The 25,282-nt window shown below is 40.9% G+C and overlaps 1 protein-coding gene across 3 annotated transcripts in view; it reads right to left on the reverse strand.

The window, feature by feature from the left end:
• The window catches only part of rrm2 (ribonucleotide reductase M2 polypeptide), a 31,310-nt gene extending 22,290 nt beyond the window's left edge, over window positions 1-9,020 (reverse strand). For 2 of the 3 annotated variants that reach the window (XM_078541615.1, XM_078541616.1), the window contains exons 1-2: window positions 8,886-9,020; window positions 2,845-2,932 (exon numbers count right to left, since the gene is read on the reverse strand). The gene's annotated coding sequence lies outside the window, so the exon portion shown is untranslated. Of the gene's footprint in view, window positions 1-2,844; window positions 2,933-8,841 lie in introns of all 3 variants that reach the window. The other variant, XM_078541614.1, reaches the window with a different exon arrangement.
• Between the last annotated feature and the right edge of the window lie 16,262 nt (window positions 9,021-25,282).

Here is a 25,282-nt window from a genome sequence, read left to right on the forward strand (position 1 = left end):
ATGCTGCACTGTTGAATGTGCCGTCTTTCAGATGAGACGCCAAACCGAGGACCCTTCTGACCTCTCAAGTAGATGTAAAAGGTGCAATGTCTCTACCTCAACTGTCAACTAACATAACCAAAAAAAAAAATCTGGCTATTTTTCTCACTAATGTTCGTGGGATCTTACTGTGTGAAAACTGGCTGCCTCATTTGTCTCTATTACAAAATGACTATGCTTCAAAAGAACTTAATTCACTTTTAGGTCCTTTGGATATCATGAGGTTCTGAAATACGATATATAAACACAAGTTTTTTCATTCTTTCGTCCAGTAGAATAAAAAAGGTCAATGACTTCCCTAAATGAAATTAGCTACTGTAGGATAGACCAGGGATTAAACCAGGGACATTCTGACTTGTATGGTCTAGTTCTATATATGCTTTGCCTTTACGCATAAAATAAAGATGCCAGTGATCCTGTTATGAGAATCAGTTTGGTGCAGCAGCAGGATTTGTATTTGGCAGTCAAATAATCCTCCTTGCAGACAACAGTAAAGTGTAGTCTGGGTAATTTGGAGCTGCCAAACAACCGGATATGTGATGCCATCTTAAACAAGTGGAAATCTGCTACTGAGCACATGGCAACATATTTTCAAAGAGCTTTCAATAAATCTCAGAAGTTGTATTGTGAATTGGCACTCATTCCACCGCCTTGCCTCTTTACCCTTTTGTCCCTGGATGCTGGAACACCTGCTATGTGGCTTATTTAGAGAAAACAAAGGCGGGCATTTATATGGTCACAAAAAGGACAAATGGAATCTAGAGGTATTCAGAAACAAGGAGGCAATGTTGAACTTGTACAAGGCCTTTGTTGAGTTGTACTTGAGAATATTCTGTGCATTTTGGGAAATCCTTGTTACAGAAAGGATATTAAATCAATGAAAATGGTGCAGTGTAGATTCAAAGTTACCAAGGATGAGGAGAGACTTGAGAATTTAGAGGATTTTCAGTGGGGTTGAGGAGATTAATGGATGACTTGACAGAGGTGTTCAACAACTATGAGGAGATTCTGATAGATTAACAGTCACAGATTAGAAAAATCCTATTATACATTGAGTAGTTTGACTGTGAAACTCTCTGTTACAAACTGTTGTTGAAGCAGAGCCCATAAATTTTATAAAGGTATTAGCTGCTTGGAGAAAGGAGAAATATTAATGAGGATGATAAGATGCTGTCCAGTGTTGGAGTGCATTCTTGTTTGTTTTCAAATCCCTCCATGGCCTCGCACCTCCCTATCTCTGTAAGCTATCCCAGCCCTGCATCCCTTCGAGATCTCATGTGGCTGAGTGTCAAATTTTATTTGATAACATTCCTGTGAAGTGTCTTGGATATTTTATTCCATTAAAGGTGCTATATCAATGTAAGCTGTTGTTGTAGTAGGAGAGTGGGATTAGACTAGGTGGCCCATGTGGATAAAAACACTAACACAAGCTTGATGGGATGAATGGTCAATATCTGTGCTGAAATGTACTATGATTTAAACAGTAGTGATATCTTCGCTGGCTACTTCAGCTACACAGGTCATAGGTGCAATAGGAACATCTCTCATGAGTGCTCTCACTGCTGTTAGAGTTATTGGGGCCCAAACTCCAAGATGCAGCCATTATCCTCTTCAATTCATTTGAAGAATAGTTACAGACAACCATAATGGAATGATTCTGAGACTCCATAGATCCCATTGCTTTATGCTCATACAGACCATTGGCGAGGATGATAAGATGCTGTCCAGTGTTGGCAAAGTGAAATAGCACAGCAACAATTTCAGGCATACTGTGATCACACTACTCTACATGAGTGATCAAAGGCACTGTTCCAGAAAGCAATAAACCCACGGGATACATTAATACATGTGTAGCAGGATCAATCAAATGCAGGCCCCTATGTTTCTGTCTTAACTAGTTAATTGAGTGCATCTTGAATTAAGGGTTAATTCAAGGAAGAGAGGCAAAAACATACTCAAAAAAAAATTGACAGAAAGTCAGTGTTAATTTTTCAATGAGCTTAAAATATTGAATATCACATAAAATTGATTTTGATTGGTATTGGAATCACCTCAGCAATATAATGCGGGGTGTGGGTGGTGTCAATTATTGTTCTGTCGCCTTAGTAACTTATTAATAATTTTGTCTTCTGTTCCAGGAAAGAGTTAGTTAACTGATCATCTTACACGTATCACTTAATAGCTGATTGTAATTGAACAGAGAATAGCGAATACCAGGACTCATTGCAAGGCTAATCAGGAGGGCTAGATAATGATAAAAGATACAAGAGCAAACCTCAAGTGGATTTAAGAACACTTCAACCCCAGTGTAATTTAAATTGAATTTGCTCCTGTTTAGATCCTGAATGCATCCTGTGTGTCAGTTTTCCCTAGTGAGGATGATTCTGAGCTGATTGATGTTCAAATTGAACATGTAAAAATGGATGTGGCAATAGTCCTTAATAGAACTAAAGCCCTTGTTGCAGATGAGGCATTTGTTCCAATGGTGCTCACACTAGGACCCTCAGAGAAATGCATGCTGTGTTGTGTCAGCTGTTGACTCATATTATAGAATCAGAATCACACAGCACAGAAAAAGGCCATTCAGCCCTTTTGAATCCATGCCCACTCTGATAAAGTTTTCTGATTAATCTTTCCCCATTTCCCTGCTGATTTCTCATGTTTAAGTGAGTATCCAAATATCTTTTAGACATTACTAATGAATTAGCTTCTACTACCCTTCAGGTGGTGTATTCCAAATAATAACCACTTGCAGCATTAAAAAAAAAATCTCCTCTTCTCACCTCTGGTTCTTTCACCAATTACCTTAAATCTGGTTACTGAGTCTTCTGTAGGTGGATCTTTAGTTGCTTGTTGAGGTCTGGCAGGAACTGGAAAGAGATAAGTGTGGTGCCTATATTCAAAAAGGGATGTAAGTTAGAATCAGAAAATTATGGTCTCGTTAGTTTCTCATAAGTTATAGGCAGGTTGCTAGAGGACATAATTAGAGATATATTATATGAATACCTTGAAAGAACAGGTGTGATTAGGGAATCTCAGCATGATTCTGGAAAAGGTGGTCCTATCTCATCAACTTGATTGATTTCGTAGATGCTACAAGGTTCATGGATGAGGGGATCCCCCCGCCAGTTAATGTGTATATGAACCTATGAAAGGCTGTTGATGAACGTTGGTGTTATAATTTTTTATTTTCCAAAATTACCATCTTGTGGCCTCTATTTGAGAGATTGTCAATTAGTGCCAAAGTAGGAACAGTTTCATCTTGTGGATGCAACTTGAGAGATTGAAAACATTGCTTTCCAGTCAAGGGAGGAAAAAAAGTCTCAGGGTGCAATTATTCATTTAATTTCTGTCTTCAAGGAAAATGTTAAAAATGTGAGTTAAGGATATTAAGAGATATGGAGCCAAGGCAGGTATATAGATTTGATTTAATCTGGTGACAGAACAGGCTCAAGAGACTAAATGGCCTGCTCCTACTCCTGTGAGGTTGTGAACATATACACTACAATCAAAGGTGGTGGCAGTTGCAGGTATCACAACTTGTTAAGTTTAAAGTTTTCCTTTGGTTAAAAAAACACAAATTTTCGTGCAAACAAGATAGCTCACAGATCATTTTACAAAATTTCAGTTTGACAGTAAGCAAAATTACTTGCAGTATTCACTGAGGACATAAAGCCACTGCTGCAGGAGCTTCTTGTGCCCCTTGTGCTCAGTCCTCCTTATGAATTCAAAGCACCTGTAAAAACCTCTGCAGGGGCAATCTGAACTGGAAGACAAAACAAAATCTGCAAATAGTACTGCAGAGGTACAAACACTTTGAATATCAATTCCATGATATTTAAATCAGCTTACAGACAAGTCAAAGCCTCATTATTAGTCTTTACAGACACAAAAGTAAGTTACCATCCTGCCATCAGCACTGTTTATTAGCTGGTCGCTATTGTTGGTATACGGCACAACCTGATGGATTGTCCAAAGTGGTAAATCACATTCTCCATTATATCGTTGCCAGGCAGGTGTGCCAAACTGGAAAAATCGCAGACAAGATAACAGAATAAATGAATACCAGCAAATCATTCCTTCTATCAAATTAATTTAAAATAATTTTGAAAATTGTGTTGTTGAGCTGTAAGACATTCTATTTTGCAGTTACACAGCTCCTAAGCCCTGCTGATATACTTTTGAAGACTGTGTATATATAGATTAAACAGAGGACAATTTGTGGTATGCAGTTTATTCCAGCCTAATAGTCTTCCTCATATGTGGGACATAATTTATTTGTCATTTTCCCAATTGTACTTTGTTTATATAACGCTCAAAGAAAAAAGTTCTATTTTCAGCTACATTTCTATTTACGTTTTCATTGCTATTTTTATTTTATTTTAAAGTGCAGCCCATTGAGTCAAATAACCAAAGCATCCACAATGGGTTCTTATTAGAGGAACTGTGCTGGGGTGGGGGAAAAGTACTAAATGGGATGCCTCAGATATCAGTTTTGGAGCACAATACAAAAGCAAAATATTGTGGATGCTGGAAATCTGAAATAAAAACAGAAAATGCTGGAAATATTTAGCAAGTTAAGAAATATCTGTGGGTCCATTACCATTTTTAATTTGCCTCAATTACTTGGATTCAGAAACTCAAAGCAAATTGGTCAAATTTGCTGATAACAAAACAAAAACAGCAAGAGTTGAGACATGACAAATTCTACCAAAATAATTGGACAAAATATATAAGTAGGCAGAAATGTTGCCAATGCAATTTAATGCAGACAATTATAAACAGGAAAGAAAAATGGGAAACTCAGAATAGTTCATGTACGGTACTGAAGTAACTAAGGATACATTTGAAAGAGACCTTGAAGTCTTAATCAATTCAACGCTCAATATGTTCATTTAATGCAGAGCAGTAACCAATAAAGTCAATAAAATACTGAACTTACACAGCCCAAACAGTGGGCTACTACTCAGAGGAAATTTTGATCAAACTGTCCAGTGCTCTGGCCAGACAACTGCTTGAATACTGGGTCCAACTGAGTCTAGGATTACATAGAATATAAGACACGGAAACATGCCATTCAGCCCAACCATCCATGCCAGTGTTTTTGCTCCACTTGAACCTCCTCCCGTCTTTTCTCACCAAAGCTACAATTGTAACCCTTCTCCCTCATATGATTGTCTAGTTTCCCCTTAAGTGCACCTATACTATTTGCTTCAACCACTCCCTATGGCAGTGAGTTCCACATTCTCAGCATTGTGTGTGTAAATAAGTTTCTTCTGAATTCCCTATTGGATTTCTTGGTGATTATTTTATATTGATTGCTTCTAGTTATGCTCTTGCCCACAAGAGGAAACATTTTTTCTCTATTCACTCAACCAAAACCTTTCATAATTTTAAAGACCTCTATTAGATCACCCCTCGGCCTTCTTTTTCAAGAGACCCAGCCTGTCAATCCTTTCCTGATATGTATCCCCACGCATTTCTGGTATCATCTTTGTAAATCTTCCCTACACCCTCTCCAGTGCCTTTATACCCTTTTTATAATATGGTGACTAGAACTGCACACAATCCTCTAAAGTGTGGTCTAACCAAGGTTTGATACAGATTTAGTGGCTACTAACATTTCTATCCCATCCTCATAGGTTTTCTCTGAAATGTCTCTAGCACTTGAATATTTCCTATGTTTCCGTGGCCAAAGTGTGGTCTGACTAGAATCCTTGAAAGGAAACATTCAAGGCCTGATCTCATAGAGATTCATAGGACAGTTAATGATGTAGAAAGTAGATCCAGAGATTTGCTTTAAAATAAATTGTGTGACTAGGACAAAGTGCAAGCTGGCGAGAGGCAAATTTAGAATGAATATCAGGAAGGTTTCCTTCACACAAAGAATTATTGAATACTTAGAATTGAATTCAAGGTAGTATAGAAGAGGCAAAAACCCAGCAATCATTTAAGAACCAACTAGGTGCTGTAAAGGTGTGAATTTAGAATTTTTCTTAATGAACTAAAATGGATCATAGAAACATAGAAAATAAGAGGAGTAGGTCACTCGGCCCTTCGAGCCTCCTCCACCATTCAATACGATCATGGCTGATCCTTTATCTCAACGTCGTAATCTTGCACTCTCCCCATACCCCTAGATGCCTTTAGAGTCCAGAAATCTGCTTACTTCCTTCTTAAATGTATTCACTGACTTGGCCTCCACAGCCTTCTGTGGGTGGGAATTCCATAGGTTCACCACCCTCTGAGTAAAGAGGTTTCTCCTCATATAGGTCCTAAATGATCTACCCCACAGTCCTGAGACTGTGATCCCTTGTTCTAGATCCCCCAGCCAGAGGAAATATCCTCCCTGCATCCAGTCTGTCCATCCCTGTCAGAATTTTATGTTTCGATGAGATCTCCTCTCATTCTTCTAAACTCCAGTGAATACAGGCCTGATTGGCTCAATCTTTCCTCATTCAACAATCCTGCCATTCCAGAAATCAGTGTGGTGAACTTTTGCTGCACTCCCTCTATGGCAGGTATATCCTTTCTTAGGTAAGGAGACCAAAACTGCACACAACACTCCGTGTGGTCTCACCAAGGCCCTGTACAGTTATAGTAAGACATCCTTGCTCCTGTACTCAAGTCCTTTCGCAACAAAGGCCAACATACCATTTGCTTTCTTAACTGCTTGCTGCACCTGCACGCTTGCTTTCAGTGATTGGTGTACAAGGACACCCAGGTACCTTTGTACATCAACATTTCCCAATCTATCACCATTTAAATAATACTCTGCCATTCTGTTTTTCCTTCCAAAATGGATAACTTCACACTTATCCAAGTTATACTGCATCTGCCATGTATTTGCCCACTCACTCAACCTGTCTAGCTCACCTCTTAATACCCTGCTCAACGCTCACATTCCCACCAAGTTTTGTGTCATCAGCAAACTTGGAAATATTACATTTGGTTCCCTCATCCAAATTATTGATAATATATTGTGAATATATATTGTGATCCCTGCAGTATCCTACTAGTCACAGTCTGCCACTCTGAAAAGGACCCATTTATTCATACTCTCTGTTTCCTGTCTGCTAACCAATTCCCAATCCATGCCAATATATTACCCCCAATCCCATGTACTTTAATTTTGCACACTAACCTCTTATGTGGGACTTTATCAAAAGCTTTCTGAAAATCCAAATGCACCACACCCACTGGTTCTCCCTTATCTATTGTGCTAGTTACATCCTCAAAGTACTCCAGTAGGTTTGTCCAACATCCCTTTCATAAATCCATCTTGACTTTGTCTAATCCCATTGATTATTTTCTAAGTGTCCTGTTATCACATCCTTAAATGACCTCCCTCATTCTTAATGTTCTAAATTAAAAATATAGCATAAAAATTTTTATGCTTGGGGGGGGCAGCAGGGAGATGGAAAAGAGGGAAATCATTTTGGGTTTGTTTGTTTTAAAGCCTCAAGTAGTGTGGCTGATGGGTCCAATCGCTGAATTACAAATGTACAATGTACTACCCATGCCCTGTAGTCAAAGGTGGGAAACAAGGTCCTTGGCAATCCACAGGTTCACATTTAAAATAGTCAAACTTCCTGGAGCCAGTGAATTCCAGGCCTGACACTTTGTGATAAAACGAGATTACTGGGCAGCTAATAGATTTAACAGTTCATTAAAGAATTAGCAAATGCCAGAAAGAGGTATTAAGTTTTGTACTCAAATTACAAAAGCAAATTCAGACCTGCTGTAAAAAGTTATATATTTTTTTTAAAATCAAGGTATAAACAAGACAAAAGATTTAGTTTGCATGTTATCAGAAAACAATGGCCACCAACAACAGCAGCGTTCTGGATGGATTAGAAGTCCATATCTCCTAGTTTTTACATTTAAAATGAGTTTGTAAAGAAAGGGCTGCGTGCTCACCCCTCAGTTTGCCAGCCAACTCTTGTTCAATTATATTAGCTTTGGATAGAGAAACATGAAAAACCCTTGAGTTTTCAATATTTTTAATTCCATCCATTAAATATGAATCTGATCATGTAGGCAAGCCGTAATAAATAAAACCTGATGCAGACTGTGCAATCCTCCAAATATTCTGTCCAGACCCGGCGTAAATACATAATGCAGATTTCCCAGCCGTTGTGTAAAAGGAGTACAAGTACAGGACAAAAGCAAAAAACGGCGGATGCTGGAAATCCAAAACAGAAACAAAAATACCTGGAAAAACTCAGCAGATCTGACAGCATCTGCGAAGAGGAACACAGTTAACGTTTCGACTCTGTATGACTCTTCAACAGAACTAAGGAAAAATAGAAAAGAGGTGAAATATAAGCTGGTTTAACGGGGTGGGGGGGGGGGCCTGGGACAAGAAGAGCTGGATAGAGGGCCAGTGATAGGTGGAGATAATCAAAAGATGTCATAGACAAAGGTGGAGATAATCAAAAGATGTCATAGACAAAGGTGGAGATAATCAAAAGATGTCATAGACAAAGGTGGAGATAATCAAAAGATGTCATAGACAAAAGGACAAAGAGGTGTTGAAGATGGTGATATTATCTAAGGAATGTGATAATAGGTGACATTAAGGGTAGAAAGCAGGACGAGGAAGGTACAGATATCCCTGGGGTGGGGTGGGGTGAAGGGAAGGGATAGAAATAGGCTAAAAGGTAGAGATAAAACAATGGATGGAAATACATTTAAAAATAATGGAAAAAGGTGGGAAAAGAAGAATCTATATAAATTATTGGAAAAAAAAAGGGGGGGATCGGAAAGGGGGTGGGGATGATCTAAAATTGTTGAACTCACGTTCATTTTCCAGCAGCACAAAGCTACTTGTACCGAGTAAATACCTCGGGCCAGGTTTCCACTGCGGGGTCAGGAAGCCGACACCCAGGTGAATTTTGGGTCCCGCTCCCCCTGCGTTGTTCCTCGCAGCGCTATATTTAAATTCAAATGGCAGGAGGTGAAGTCGGTGAACAACTAGTGGTTCTGAGCGCCTCCGCGAGGTAGGAGATAGATGCCTGTCTGCCTGGTGCTAATGGCAAAGACATGTTGAGGCTTGCTGCTGCCAGAAGCGTCCACCACAATAAAAAGGGACCATGCAGGCCTAATGACGGTAGAGCCCTGGAACTGGCATAAGGAGGTGCAGGAAAAAAATTTAAAATCAAAGACAAAGTTTCTAATGAACCCGACAGCTTGTACCTTAACGTGCACCGAACTCTCTCATTTCTCCGAATTAGAGGTTTAATATTGCAATCGCGAATGCGCCAGTCCCCGTAACAAGTTCCTGAAGGATGTTCCCTCCCCGGCTGGTCCTATCAATATTCAAATCTGTTCCAGGGGTGTCGAGATCCCGCCCCGAGATGATTTTAAAATCCCGCCCTCACCAGGTCTCAACTCAGGTATCTTTTGAATATCAAACCCCTTGGTATCTAGACATCAGTCAGTGTCATTTTGTTTATTTGCTGTGTTAGTAAATCGCACTCTTTAACACTGTAGGTAATACTCAAGAGATACCACTATGCTGCCCCTTACCAGGGTATTATGCTCCAAACTAGACGCTCCAATATCGAATTCCATTTTTAGTCATTCAGGGATAGCATTCTCTGAAGGGAGGAGTTACCTGTTTTGGCCAGCGGACATAAGAGAAAATTGTTCATCTCCACAACACTGAAGGACATCTTCAAGGTCAACCCACATTGCAGTTCGGATTGCCAAGACTGGTTGGAGGTATTCCTGGAGGTATCAACACATGACCTCCTGTTAACAACCCCACCCAATTGAAAGCCTTTTTCCATGTCGTTGGACACATGTGGCTGTTTCCTTCATTGTGATTGGGACAATATCCTTGAACTTCTTACCTAACAGCATTGTGGGAGCACCTTCACCAGGTGTGTAGTGCAAATTTTGAGGTGCTGGAGCTGTAAGATGTGTTGCTCACATCGTTTCTAAATCTACTATTATGTTGTTTTCTTGTGTATTGATCACGAGTGAAACTGACCTGACAGATCGGCTTCAAAAATCGGAACTCTCATCCTGAAAGTTCTGATTTTTTTAAAATCCAGTCTGTCAGGTCCTAAGCTCTGGCCCCTCAATGTGGATGATGAGAACTCTGTTTAAAACAGCAAGCCTGGGTCCCAGTGTTTGGAACCATCTGCACCCCGCCCTGCCGGGCCCTGGTGGGAGGTGCTGGAGCAGCGCGCCAGCAGCACCACACCCCTGACCTTCACCATATGGAGTGTAGTGGCTCAAAAGCAACTAGGATTGGCCAATAAATGTCTGCTTGGCCAATGTGGTCCACATCCCAAAGAATGATAACTATTAAACAAAAATGTAATTTAAAAAGTGTTCAAAAAGATTGAAAAAGTTGCACCATTTTTTTAAACATCCCTATGATTTTTCTCCCTGGTTACCTACAAAACTGACAAGGAGATGAATCTCTAATTCCTGGAGACTCCAGGATTCCTGAACCCTAAATGCAGTGCTATTGTCACCATTTGTTGAAATGACTGACTGGCCGGCCGGCTACTGGGCCATCCCATATCCTGACTAAACAGCTTGGATAAGCAGCCAAACTACAACAGACAGGCAGACATTATTTGAAAAAGTGGCTGCACAAATCGTGATGGAAGTTTGCTGAATAGCTTTTGGAGTGACCTAGGCCCAGTGAGTGGTCTGATTTCAGGTGAAAAGATCAGCACAAGTTCCAGGGAGTTACATTCAGACTGGATCAACCCATGATCTTCTTGTGGAAGATTTGATATTCAAATTACTAAAATGGAGTTAAGAATTGAAGGAAATAACAAGACTATGGATGTGGCAGCAATCCATGGTATTTAATGGCATTATCAATACAAAGGGCAAGATGGATAACCGCAATCAATATTACAGTCCATTATTCAACTGAATAATGCATTGAAATCTGACTCAAGGCAAAGACAAATTATCTGTTTTACAAGCAGCCCCAGTAGGATCCTTAACCAAACCATGTTATTTAAACATGTGTTTAACGTGAATAACTATTGATTGCCATGGTGACTACAGTTCACTCTTTTTTGTTGAAGTCCTCAGGCAGCCAGCACAAATATGTGATATGATATTGTTGTTTAACTAATATGAAGAGAATACCAGACCAGAACCATTCACATTCATTTGATTATAAAGTTAACCAGAGGAAAAAAAAATCCCCAACAGAGCTTAAAGTGCTTTTATTGCATTCCATTGGAAAGGATAGAGGGGCAGGGGAGAGGTTAGAGCGAGATAAACTGAAACATTTAATAAGAAACAGCATTCAATCATGCAGAACACTTTGGAAGGTTGTTAAATGGGGGTCTGTTTGTTTTTCAAGCTGAGTGAGATCCTTGACTTTATGATGTTGCAGTAGATATGCTGCCACTATTTCCAATAGCTTTGCATAATACTTTAGTTAGAAGAGCCTAATAGGCAATGCAAAGACTGTCTAAAACATTCTCATTTACAGAAAGTGTTAGATTATTCAACAACAACTTGCATTCATATACACCTTTAACACAGTAAAACATGACAAGGTGTTTCAAAGCAGCCTTTGTGAAACAAGATTTGATAAAATTGCTTGACTAATTTTTGTAGGGATGCATTTTACTCTACAAGGTGTACAACTATGAAGATTCCTCTTTGCAGGGTTATTCCAATAGATATTTTAAAAAATAAAACTGCAGACATTATTTCAAGGCATATGGCTGCTGATTTGACATCATCTTATCAAAAGGCCTGTTTAGCAGTTTGAAGGTTAAAAGGCTGATGTTCCTTCTCTGTGCAGAGATAACAATGCAGCCCACATTAAGACTGGGGAATTTGACCAGGTACAAATTGGGTTCTTTCTCTGGGCATTACCCTTCCCTTTCCCCTAATCCCCTTTCACCCCACCAGCACCAATGCTAGGAAATTACAAAAGGGATGCGACTGCCTGACAGACTGGTACCCTTTTCATCTAACCATTTCATTTTTACCCTCTTCCTACCTTACCAATAGGCAAAAATCACACCGTATGAAATTTGGTCATATTGAGCTGTGGAAATATTAAACAGGGTAAACTGAGTGGATCTAGAAGAGACCAGCGTCGTAAAGTGATCAGTAGTTGAGTCACATTTGGTCATGTCCCACATTTTCCTATTAACCATTCATAAGTGACATTGTGGAGGCTTTTCTGGCTGAAGAGAATTGTTAAAAAAAAAAGAGGGAGAAAAATAAGGATCCCCCAAAAATGTTTTATCCCAAATATCTAGAAATTTCTGTTCAGTGCATTTTTTGAATGCAGATGAAAGAGAAAGATTTGCACTTATATAGCACTTTTCATGACTCCAGTGTTTCGAACTCAAAGACTGCAGTGTTCCTTAATTTAAAGTCTTTATTGACCTGATTGTAAGATGGCTGCTGGCAGAGGTTACATGACTACAGCAAGCCAGACACAAACCTCCCCTTTTTATTAATGAACAAAAGATCCAAACATCCACCTTTTCCTAATGAACAGAAGACACATTTGCATTACAATTATGTGTAACTGTGAGTTACCGCAGTTACTCGCTATACATCCAATGTTCTCATGCATTAACAATTGTTTGTTCTACTAGTCAGTCTCTGCACCTGCATTGTATACATAGTCTTTAAATTGTGCATGTCTCTTAATGGTATGCTTGCATGTTGTCATTGGCTGTTCGTCTGGGTGATGTTTCTTGTCTGGGGAGTGTTGCTCCCATGACACCAGTTGTCATGGTAACTTGTTGTTCCATTGCAGTTGTTGGGGACATGGAGACCTCTGGGATTGATGGTAGTTCTGTACTCAGTACAGCTAGTGAGATCCCACCTTCCTGACTGGCTGACTGCGGTGAAGGAACAGCTTCTCTATTTGTTTGTGTATGCTTGCAGCTGCACTGTGTATATTTGGTCGCTCAATTTTACTGCACGCGATTGAGGTGACAACTTCTCTACACATGTTCCAAGTTGCCATGTGGGCTGACTCCTGTTGACAGCGTTGAAGGTTTGCACCCTGACTGGCTCTCCAATGCCCAACTCTGGCAATGGTTTGGCAGTCTTGTCAAACTGAAATATTGTTTTCTGCCATTTTACCTTGATTTTTTCACTCACACCTATTCATACTCCTGGTTCCAGTGGCATTTTTGCTATTGGAAGAGTAGCTTGTGTGTGGAGTAACATTAGTCTTTGGTCTAGACCACTTTCCATGCCTTCAGTCAATGTGTTCCTCCACTCGAGGATCACCTTGTGTACACCTGAGCTAGATCTGTTTGATTTCTTTATGATTCCTTTGGTAATTTTCACTGTTGCCTCAGCCTTTCCATTCGACTGGGGATAGTGTGGAGATGATGTATAGTGTTGAATTTCCCAATGCTTTGTGTAGCGGTTGAATTCTTCACTTGTGAACTGAGGACCATTGTCACTCATCACAATGTCTGGAATACTGCTTTCAGGTATTCTACTATTTCTCCTGTTGTCATTGAAGTCAGCTGGTCTAACTCCCAGTAGTCAGAATAGTAGTCTACAGTGACAAGATAGTCAGTTCCTGCTATCATGTAGAGTCCCTGCTTCATCTATGGTCTGTCTGGGATGTCATGCATCATTAACAGCTCTCTAGCTTGTTTGGCTTCATACTCGTTACAAGCACTGCACTGGTTGATGTAGTCTTTAATTTCATTGCTCATGTTTGGCCAGTAGAGTGCATCTCTTGCCTTTCTCAGGCTCAATTCAATTCCTTGATGGCTTCAGTGGATACGCTTCAGCATCTCTCCACTCATTTCCTTAGGGATGATGACTCTATTTCCTTTGTACAAGGTGTCATCTTGGGCTGCTAATTCATCTCCGTATGCCGAATATGCTCTTGTGTGTCCCTGATGGTCTCAAGCCATCCTTTCATCACTGCTTCTTATAGCACTTGGAAAGTTGCATTTTGTCAGATTCAGTGTCTCTGCTGGGTTGATGACTGCCAGATCATGTCAATCTGCTGCTTCACATTGAATCTGGAAAATTTCACATTCTGTTGTAGCATCCTCAGCTTTCTTCATTGGGAGTACTGCTCTCGACAGCATGTCAGCAATGTACATCTGTTTCCCTTGCTATATGTCTCGTCCAGATGATATCTCTGTAAACAATGTAACATTCTTTGCAGATGCTTTGGAGCAGGTAGTAGCGGTTTGAGAAAAATGCTTTGAAGTGGCTTGTGATCGGATTCCACCGTCACTTTGTCTCTCCCAAGCAGTTATTGATGAAAATGCTCACAAGCAAAAACACTGGCCAGGCATCCTTTCTCGATCTGAGCATAACATAGTTCCGTTTGCGATAGTGCCCTGGATATAACTGTGACCGGTTGTCCTTGCTGCATTTGGGTTGCTCTAAGACCTGTCTCGTTGGCGTTACACTGCAAGGTGACTTCACTATTGATATCATTGTACTTCAGCACTGGCGTTGTCATCATTAGTTGTTCGATTTTAGTGAATGCTCTTTCGTTGGCTGTGCCCCAATTTCACCGCAACTCCTTGGCAGTAAGCTCGCATAATGGTTCACACTCTGATGACAACCTGGGCAAAAACTTTGCTAAATAGTTCACAAATCCCAACAATCATTGCACTGCTTTCACATCTGTTGGTTGCTGCATAGCTGCTACAGCTCTCGCCTTGTCAGGATCCAGGCAAAGACCTTTTGTTGTCAGTACATGACCCATATACTTGACTTCAGACATCTACAGTTGCAATTTGTTCTTGTTCGTCTTCAGGTTCATCTGGTGAGCTCTCTCTAGCAGTCGTATTAAATTCTGATTATGGTCTGCTATGGTTTCTTCCATTGTGTCTCCACATTCATGGGCTAGTAGATCATCAACTATGGCTTCCACTCCGGGAAGATCACTGACTATCTCATGCTGTCTGTGTTGATACTCTTCTGGAGTCATGGAAATGCCAAATGGCATGAGCAACCACCTGTATCTCCCGAACAGTGTCAGAACATTCAGTAGCAGCAGTGTGTATCATCTGCAAGATGCATTGCAGGAACTCACCAAGGCTCCTTAGACAGCACCTTCCATACTCATAACTAATACCATCTAGAGGGACAAGGGCAGCAGATGCATGGGAACACCACCACCTGGAAGTTCCCCTCCAAATCACTCAGTATCCTGACTTGGAAATGTATCACCGTTTCTTCACTGTCGCTGGGTCAAAATCCTGGAACTCCCTCTCCTCTAATAGCTCTGTGGGTGTACCTACGCCACATGGACCGCAGCAGTTCAAGAAAGCAGTTCACCACCATCTTCTCAAGGGCAATTAGGGATTGGCATTAAATGCTGACCTAGCCATCAATGTCCACATCCCATGAATGAATGAAAGAAAGCATGTAGTTAGAAAGCTGTTGCTTTCATCCAGCTTCACTTGCAAGTAACCATTCTTTGCATCTAGGGTAATAAAGGTCTTTGCCTTCACAGGTTGTGGCAAAATTCCTTTGATGGTTGGCATGGGGTGGTGAGTTCTCTTTAGCATTTTATTTAGACCTTTTGGGTCTAAACATACTCTCAGCTTTCCAGGTTGTTTCACTGCTACCATGTTGCCCATCCAGTCTGTAGGTGTTGTCACTTTCTTGATTGCTCTCTTATTTTCCAGCTTTTCTATCTTGTTTTTTAGGCTTGACTTGAGGGCAGCTGGAACTCTTCTTGGCAGATGCTGAATTGGTCTTACACTCTCATCTACTTCTAAATGATGTTCTTCAGGTAGTCATTCCAACCCTGTAAACACATCTTTGTACTCCTCTAGGATCTGTTCAGTAATGGTTTTGTGTGCTGTGACACGTTGTGAAAATCTGTTGCTATGTTTAGGGTTACCAGCCCAAGCTTTAGACTTGCTCCAGCGGAGATGAGTGGCTGTTGCATAGCATCTATGATCCGGAACTCCAGATCTTCATTCTTGCTATTGGTGTTAGGCTGTCAGACTAATTTGTCCTCTCGGTATGAGCACCTTGTCATTATACAGCCTCAATCTTATTTTTGAGGGTTCCATTTTTGGATCGCCATGTTGAACCACTTCGCACAGGTCTGTGAAGGTCATGATGTTGCATGACACACCAGTGTCTATCTCACACTTCTTGTTCACTTGAAAGTTTCCTTCTGCAGTCATTATTATAACAGTCACAAACTATTTATCACCTATAGACTTGATGGAACCAACCTGTTGTATCGTGTATAGTACTTCATCAGACCCTTCTGCTGATATCTCTCCAGTGGAAATCTGTATAGGTTTGCTTTGTTTCGAGTTCAATAAAGACTTAACATTCACTTGGGGTTCAGACTGTGCATTCAAGGTTTTCAAAATTTCTGTTGTCTGTTTCCTTTACTCATCAGATAGGTTTAGGGTGGATTACAATTTGTAGCAGTCTCACTCCAGCAGTGTTAGAAGTGTGGCTACTTGTATGGGCTCTGACTTGTAAATTAAATTTGTTGAAATCTCGTAATTTTGTTATTACAAGTGGAAAACTTGCCAGTTCTTCCACATATAGCCTTTCATTTCTACTGGACCAGGAAGGGGAAAGTTTACAGCCATTTTAACTCACCCAGTATTTTACTTGCAGCCTTCAGCTTTGTTTGCATTTCCTTGTCCCGTTTCAGCAGCTTTTAGCAGACTTGGACCTTATGTGTTCCTTTTTTAAGTAGCTGTGGCTTCTCCACAGCTTTGCCAGGTTTTCAAACTCTATTTTAGCTCCACTCTGGCGCTATGTTTCGAGTTCAAATACTGCAGTGTTTCTTAATGTAAACTCTTTATTGAACTGATTGTAAGATGGCTGCTTGCAGAGAGTGTCCCTCATTGCAGAAGTTGCATGACTACAGCAAGCCAGATAGGACATGTAGTAATGTTGCATTTCAGATCCCAAACACTCAGGACATCCTAAAAACCCTTACAGCCAATGATGCACTTTTGAAGTGTAGTCACTGTTATAATGTAAAAAAAATACACCAGTCAATTTGAGCACAGCAAGGTCTTAGAAACAGGACTGGGATAATGAGCAGAAATTCAGCACTTTTAACGATTTTTGTTGAGGGATAAATATTGGTCAAGACACCAGAAATAACTCTTCAGCTCTTCTTCAAACAGTGCTGTGAGGTTTTTTTTTTACATCTACCTGAAAGGGCAGAAGAGTGTAACATCTTATCTGATATCCACTGATCTAATCAGCAATGCAGCTATTCCTCCACCCTCACCATCTCTATCCCTTTACCTCTTCCTCTACATCCCCTGTTCTCTCTTCTACTTTCTCTCACTCTTTCATCCTGCTCATTTCTTCTCTCTCCACCTTAATTTCCTTTCTTTCAGTAGGGCAGAAAGTTCTTGGGCAGGCAGACAAAATGGAAAACACTTGGCATAAGTAGGAAGGAAGATCAAGAACCCATGAGATTAGGTGGGTAAGTGAACTAATAGGGGGATCAGAAGTACTCAGGGCTATAAACAGACAAGAGCAGGCTGGGAAGCACCATGGGCACACAAGTAAATGAGCAGGTTCCAGTGGGAATGATTTGAAGTTGATGGTGGCATGCTGAGCAGCAAAAGCTTTCTGGGCAGATTAATGAGGGACTTTGGACTTTTCAATGCTAGCTTTAAGGAAACTAAAAGATTGGCTAGAAATCTGGATTAATTAAATTACCCGCTAAACAAGTGATAAATTCAACAAAGGAATTGCTAAACTGATTATTCAAGGCAGCATGCCTTTGGTCAAATTCAGAAAGTGTTAGCTAGACTGTCTGGAAATCTAAATCTAAGGAGGCCTTGAGGGACCATGGGAAACCATTGTAAACACTGGTGCTGTTTTTTGTAGCAGAAAGTGAAAGAGGAAAGTTACTGATTTTTCTTTAAGCAAGTGTGTTATACAAGCAGCCATTTTAAAGTCAAAGGAAGAGACAGCCCAGAAATAGGGTTGCCAACTGTGATTAAATAAATTCCTGGAGGTTTCATCACGTGACTTTCCCCCACACTTTAGCCAACACATCAATCCTTGTGACACACTGCCTTCCTACACCAATTGGAAAGCAAAAAGACTCATTACCCAATTGAATGATGCTTGGCTGTCAACCAGACTATTTTCCCCATTTTGAATATTTTTATATCTGGTAAAGAGAAATGTTCACAGAAAATGACAAAAAAAATCTATCTTTTTTATGATTTTTCTCCTGAATTGCACACAACAGTTCCTGGAGATCCCAAGCCAATCCTGGAGGGTTGGCAACCCTACTCACAAGAGGATCTCAACCAAACTCTAGAAGAACTCCAAGGAAGATATCAACAAAGAAATAACCTCTCTCACATTTTCCTGAAGCAGAAGAATTGGCCATTCTGAGTAACAGGTTGCATGTGTGGCATCTGTTTGTTGTAATGAAACCATAAATCCTTTGTTGATCTTGTATCTAAACACTAAAGACTAAAGAGATTTGAAGCAATAGCCCCAAATTGGGTTGGGCAGACAGGCAGGACTTGGAAGCACTGAGGTCAGGTGGATTAGACAACACTCAGGCAGACCAGACAGAGCAGCAGTGAACTGGAAGCACTTAAGGCTGGCAGGAGAGTAAAATGGCATTTACTCAGGGCAGGCCAGTGAGCAGTTGTTCTCACTTGGAGTAGGTCAGAAAACACTTCAAGTGGAGAAACAAGGAATACTTGGTGCAGCAGCTCAGGCAGTACCTGGGCTGGGCAAGCAAAGCAGGTGAGCAAGTCGGCAGGTCAGCGAGTGTTTGGGGATAATTAAAAAAGCAGCTTCCAAGTCAAGCAAGCCAGAAACACTCAAGTGAATAGGCAGGTGAGAACTTCTCACCTGAAACTCTGTTTTCTCTCTCCACAAATGCTGCCTGATCTACTGAGTATTTCCAGCATTCATTGTTATTAGTGCACTTTCATACTAGTAAAATATAACTTTAGGGATAATATCAGGAGGCCCTTCTTCACACAGAGTATGGGATGGCTTTGTGTGGTGGAGGCAGCCTGGAGTAATAAAAGAAACAATTAGGTGCAGCAATGGATGGATGAGGGGAGCACAGGGTCGCTCTGGATGGATGTAGTAAGATGAACCAAATGGCCTTCCTTTGCCATAGGGATCTGGTGATGTCAGTTCTAATCTCTGGAAGTCTCTCCCTAAACCTCTTTGTCTCGTTCCCTTCCCAACTCCAAAAGCCATTTCAAAAACTTTCCAAGCACGTTTTCAGCCAAATCTCTTAATTCTTTTGCTTATTGCTCCATTCTCTTGTGGTACTTTACTGAAGATTTTATTAAAACTCTGCGGTATGACTCATACTGCATGCCAGATTTTAAAAAGATCTAATTTTTCTGGAGCAATGCTGCTATTTTGTCGTATTTCTGCAGGGCTAATATTTTTTAAAGGATTCTGAAAAATTAAATTCCAAATTTCAGAAATAAAAAGCCAAATATGGGATATACAAGCACACTGATAATGGAAATCAGTTATTTTGAACCACAAATAGCTGAATCATAACTATACCATAGGGTCAGCCTTTCAGAGTTGGTACCTCCACTGTACGGAAGAGGTCTTCAAACATGACATAGTTGAATTACACAATTCTTAGCTCATCTGCTGCTGAAACCCTCATTCCTGCTTCATTACCTCTAGACTCAACTATTCCAATGCACTCCTGGATGATCTCCCATCTTCTACCCTCCGTAAACTTGAGATCATCCAAAACTTTGTTGCCTGTGTCTTAACTCGCAACAAGCCTCTTTCCCCTATCACCCCTGTGCTCACTGACCTACATTGGCTCCCGTTCGGGCAACGTCTTGATTTTAAAATTCTCGTCCTTGTTTTCAGATCCCTCCATGGCTTTGCCCCTCCCTATCTCTGTACTCTCCTCCAACCCCAGAACCCTTAGAGATATCTGTGCTCATCTAATTCTGTTTTTTTGATTATCCCTGATTTTAATTACTCCAACCTTGGTGCCTTCAGTTGTCTAGGCCTCAAGCTCTGGAATAACCTCTCTACACCTCTGTCTCTCCACCTCGCTCTTCTCCTTTCAGACATTCCTTAAAACCTACCTCTTTGACCAAACTTTGGGTCATCTGACCAAACAACTCCTTAAGTGGCTCAGTTTCATAATTTGTTTTATGATGCTTCTGCGAATGTTTCATTACATTAAAGCTGCAATATAAATATAGTAAATCTCAAGCACTGGATTAACTTGTTACCAAAAGTTCTTACATCATTGAAATAATCCATTTTGTGAAGTGAAGTAAATTACATGGAATCTTACACACTATGCCGTGGTGAGTTTACAATGCAAAGTAAATTGCTCATCTGATGGCCCACTACATCTTATATTGTCAATATATTGAGGTAAGGTTTCAGTTTATGGGAAGCACTAGCTTGTCTATGGAATCTGTTTGATTTAGTAAATATGAGCAAGCAGTACTAGGTATACTTTGGCAGAAACCACCCAGAAGGGATAATAAAGTCAAAATTGTCAAATCCCAGTTAAAAATCAATAATACTGGCACCATTAATACTGGAGTTCCATTTTAAGGTATGCAAGACCATTTCAGACAAGCTTTACTGGTACCCTAATTTCCAAGTTTTACTGTTTTTTCCTTCTAGGTGTGAATCATAATAGATGGGTCCCTGGTATAAATAAATTCTTGTAAAAATCATATGAATAAAAGGGTTTTTGGAATTTATGAAGTACCACAAACCTTCAGCTTTTGTTAGCCTCTTTTGCCAAATGTAATTAAGATTTGTACTCATTTAGATTGGTACAGAATCTGAAGGCCCAAGTTATACAGCAGTCCCAGATTGTTCTCGTGTAAGGTAAACCAAACTGCATTGACACAAGTGCCAGTCATTTTCGTCTGGTTTCTTCTGACTATCTGTTGGAACTTTGGCAAAACAAAACAGAAGTGTTTCTGCTGATCTTCTGCCAAAATAGCATTAGGAAATCAGAGAAACCCCCGTCCGCATCCCTCATGGGAATACTACCCCAAAATATGCAGAAGATTGGGCTTGAAAGTTCTACAAATTGCACAATTAATAGATTGAGGAAGCCTGCTCTACATGTGAGTGTACATATTTGAATCATTTTCTGTATAGTTTGTCTTCATTGTTTAACAATGTCTGTAAGCTGCCAATTGACTCATTGGAGTAGGTTTTGACTATGTGGGAAAGTGTTAAATGGGTAATAGCAAATCAGGTGGGATGTAAAACAGGCTAAAAACAAAAAGCTACTGCGGATGCTGGAAATCCAAAACAAACACAGAATTACCTGGAAAAACTCAGCAGGCTGTTGCGCAAAGTCAAAATCTATGCCATTGGTGTTAGCCAACAACAATATGTGGTTGAAGCAAACAAGCCAGAAAAGTCCCAGGTTTGACCTCTGGCCTGTGCTGAGTTAACTGACCTCAGCCAGGGTAGCAGGTGCACAACTCTCAGCATTCCTGACGTAGTTGATTCTGAGACTAGGGTCCTGAATCTTAATAAAGGAAACTGCGATGGTATGAGGCGCGAGTTGGCTTTGATGGATTGGGGAACGTTACTTAAAAGGATGACAGTGCAATGGCAAACATTCAAAGAGCGCATGGGTGAACTGCAACAATTGTTTATTCCTGTCTGGCGCAAAAGTAAAACAAGAAAGGTGTCCAAATCATGGCTTACAAGGGAAATTAGAGATAGTATTAGATCCAAGGAAGAGGCATACAAATTGGCCAGGAAAAAACAACAGACCTGAGGATTGGGAGCAGTATAGAATTCAGCAAAGGAGGACCAAGGGATTGATTAAGAAGGGGAAAATAGAGTATGAGAGTAAGCTTGCGGGGAACATAAAAACTGACTGTAAAAGTTTCTATAGGTATGTGAAGAGAAAAAGATTGGTGAAGACAAATGTAGGTCCCTTACAGTCATAAACAGGGGAATTTATAATGGGGAACAAAGAAATGGCTGACCAACTAAATACATACTTTGGTTCCGTCTTCACAAAGGAGGACACAAATAACATACCAGAAATGTTGGGGAACACAGGGTTTAGTGAGAGGGAGGAACTGAAAGAAATCAGTATTAGTAGGGAAATGGTGTTGGGGAAATTGATGGGATTGAAGGCCGATAAATCCCCAGGGCCTGATAATCTACATCCCAGAGAACTTAAGGAAGTGGCCCTAGAAATGTTGGATGCATTGATGGTCATCTTCCGAGATTCTATAGACTCTGGAACAGTTCCTACAGATTGGAGGGTAGCTAATGTAACCCCACTATTTAAAAAGGGAGGTAGCGAGAAAGCAGGGAATTATAGACCAGTCAGCCTGACGTCGGTAGTGGGGAAAATTCTAGAGTCCATTATAAAAGATTCAATAGCTGAGCACTTGGAAAACAGTGGCAGAATTGGACAGAGTCAGCATGGATTTACAAAAGGAAAATCATGCTTGACAAATCTACTGAAATTTTTCGAGGATGTAACTAGTAGAGTTGATGAGGGGGAGCCAGTGGATGTGGTTTATTCGGACTTTCAGAAGGCTTTCGACAAAGTCCCACATAAGAGATTGGCATGTAAAATTAAAGCGCGTGGGATTGGGGGTAGTGTATTGAGATGGATAGAAAACTGGTTGGCAGACAAGAAACAAAGAGTAGGAGTAAACGGGTCTTTTTCCGAATGGCAGGCAGTGACTAGTGGGGTACCACAGGGATCGATGCTGGGACCCCAGCTATTCACAATATATATTAATGATTTAGATGAGGGAACTAAATGTAATATCTCCAAATTTGCAGATGGCACAAAGCTGGGTGGGAGGGTGAGTTGTGAGGAGGATGCAGAGATGCTTCAGTGTGATTTGGACAAGCTGAGTGAGTGGGCAAATGCATGGCAGATGCAGTATAATGTGGATAAATGTGAGGTTATCCACTTTGGTAGCAAAAACAGGAAGGCAGATTATTATCTGAATGGCCATAAATTGAGAGAGGGGAATGTGCAATGAGTCCTGGGTGTCCTCATACACCAGTCGCTGAAGGTAAGCATACAGGTGCAGCAGGTGGTAAAGAAAGCAAATGGTATGTTGGCCTTCATAGCCAGAGGATTCGAGTACAGGAGCAGGGATGTCTTGCTGGAATTATACAGGGCCTTGGTGAGACCACACCTGGAATATTGTGCGCAGTTATGTTCTCCTTATCTGAAGAAGGATGTTTTTTCTATAGAGGGAGTGCAGCGAAGGTTTCCCAGACTGATTCCTGGGATGGCGGGACTGACATATGAGGAGAGATTGAGTCGGTTAGGATTATGCTCACTGGAGTTCAGAAGAATGAGAGGGAACCTCATAGAAACCTATAAAATTCAACAGGACTAGACAGGCTAGATGCAGGAAGGATGTTCCCAATGGTGGGGGAGCCCAGAACCAGGGGTCACAGTCTGAGGATGCGGGTAGACCATTTAGGACTGAGATGAAGAGAAATTTCTTCACCCAGAGAGTGGTAAGCCTGTGGAATTCGCTACCACGGAAAGTAGTTGAGGCCAAAACATTGTATGTTTTCAAGAAGGAATTAGATATAGCTCTTGGGGTGAAAGGAATCAAAGGATATGGGGAGAAAGCGGGAGCAGGCTATTGAGTTGGATGATCAGCCATGATCATAATGAATGGCAGAGCAGGCTCGAACAGCCAAATGGCCTACTCCTGCTCCTATTTTCTGTATGTTTCTATGTATTTTTTCCTGGGTTACAGAAGAGGAAATAAAACCAGTATTCCTACTTGATCAGGCTCAGTTGTGATGCCCTTTGTGATCAACTAACCCACTAATACTCACTGCAATATTATCCACATCGAAGAATGAGGGCAGGAGGTGCTTCTAACACCATCACCTCCAAATGCCCCTCGGCGTCACACACCATCCTGACTTGGAAATATATCACCATTCCTTCATCATGGCTGGGTCAATGTCCTGTAACTCCTTAGTTAATAGCACTGTGGGAATATCCTCATCACACAGACTGCAGCAGCCCTAGAAGAAGGCTCACTGCCACCTTCTCAAGGGCAACTTGGGATAGGCAATATATTCCGCTGCCTTACTTGTACTGTCTGTCTCACATGAATAAATAAGAAAGAAAAATAAGGAGTTAATGCCTTTAAGGAGTACCTCCAAGAGCAGGACACCATCTGGGCTGGAGCAAAGGAGATTGTGATGGACCAGGGCTGGTGGCAGAGTCTTGCTGCCCATCGTCATCCCATTGCATGCGATGGGAGGAATTAAGCCTAAGTAAATAAGTAATGCCTGCTGGATAGAAGAGAAAATTGGTTGAAAGAGTGACAGAGAAAGATCTTTGGTAGAAATTAGATAAAATCTTCGTGAACAGTACTTGTTTTTTGTGTAACTTGTATCAAGACCTGTGTTGCACATAGTGAACATTGTAATCATTTCCCCAGTCTATACTGACATTCTTGGATCAAATACTCAGATGTATGTTCCCAGTTGGGTACTCAGGAGAATCACTGCACCTTTACCACTGACTAAGAAATCTCCTGGAGGGATCAAATACACAAGAGGCACTCAAAACTGATTCTACACTTCAGTAGATACAGGGTTGATCATTAACATACTTTTCCTGGTCATAATTGCAGCTACTTGTAGGACCCATAGTGATTACTCTGAAATCTTGGATTAATAAACAACTTATAACCACTGTAGTGTGAATCATAAAATTAAACCAGAAAATGCTGAAATTGCACAGCAGGTGAGTCAGTACCTGAAAGGGGAACATTTGTTAAATTTTGGAGGGGAAACCTGCCCTCCAGAAGGAAAAGGCTGCAAAATATGGGGAAAATGCTGGGTTGCCCCTGGAAACATGACACAAGGTTGCCTACTAGTTCTCTTTGGCAGGGAGCTGAAAAGAAAAAATCATTGAAGAAACAACTGTCTTTGAGGTTTCAGACCATGACTCAGGCCTGGTTCCACAGATGGGTGGTACTAATGCCTCTACAGTGGTCAGTATGCCTTCATTCATTGGTCTACTGGTCCACAGTTGTTCCACCAGGCTGGGGATGAGGACAGTCCTAGCTTGTGAGTTCCCCTGCCCTGGCCTGGTTCCCTCTGATGCAAGAGACCTTGTTTTAAGCAGCAACAGTCTTGATGCAGACTACCCTGGTTCTATTCAAAACCAGTTTTGAGTGCCTCTGCTTACTTCAAGGGATCTCTCTCTCTGCAGACCTGGTGTAAAATTGCTATAATTCTTTTAGTTACCCAAGTGAGGATAAATATCTAG

This window comes from Cetorhinus maximus, chromosome 5 (genome assembly GCF_964194155.1).
Source record: "Cetorhinus maximus chromosome 5, sCetMax3.hap1.1, whole genome shotgun sequence".
NCBI lineage: Eukaryota > Metazoa > Chordata > Chondrichthyes > Lamniformes > Cetorhinidae > Cetorhinus > Cetorhinus maximus.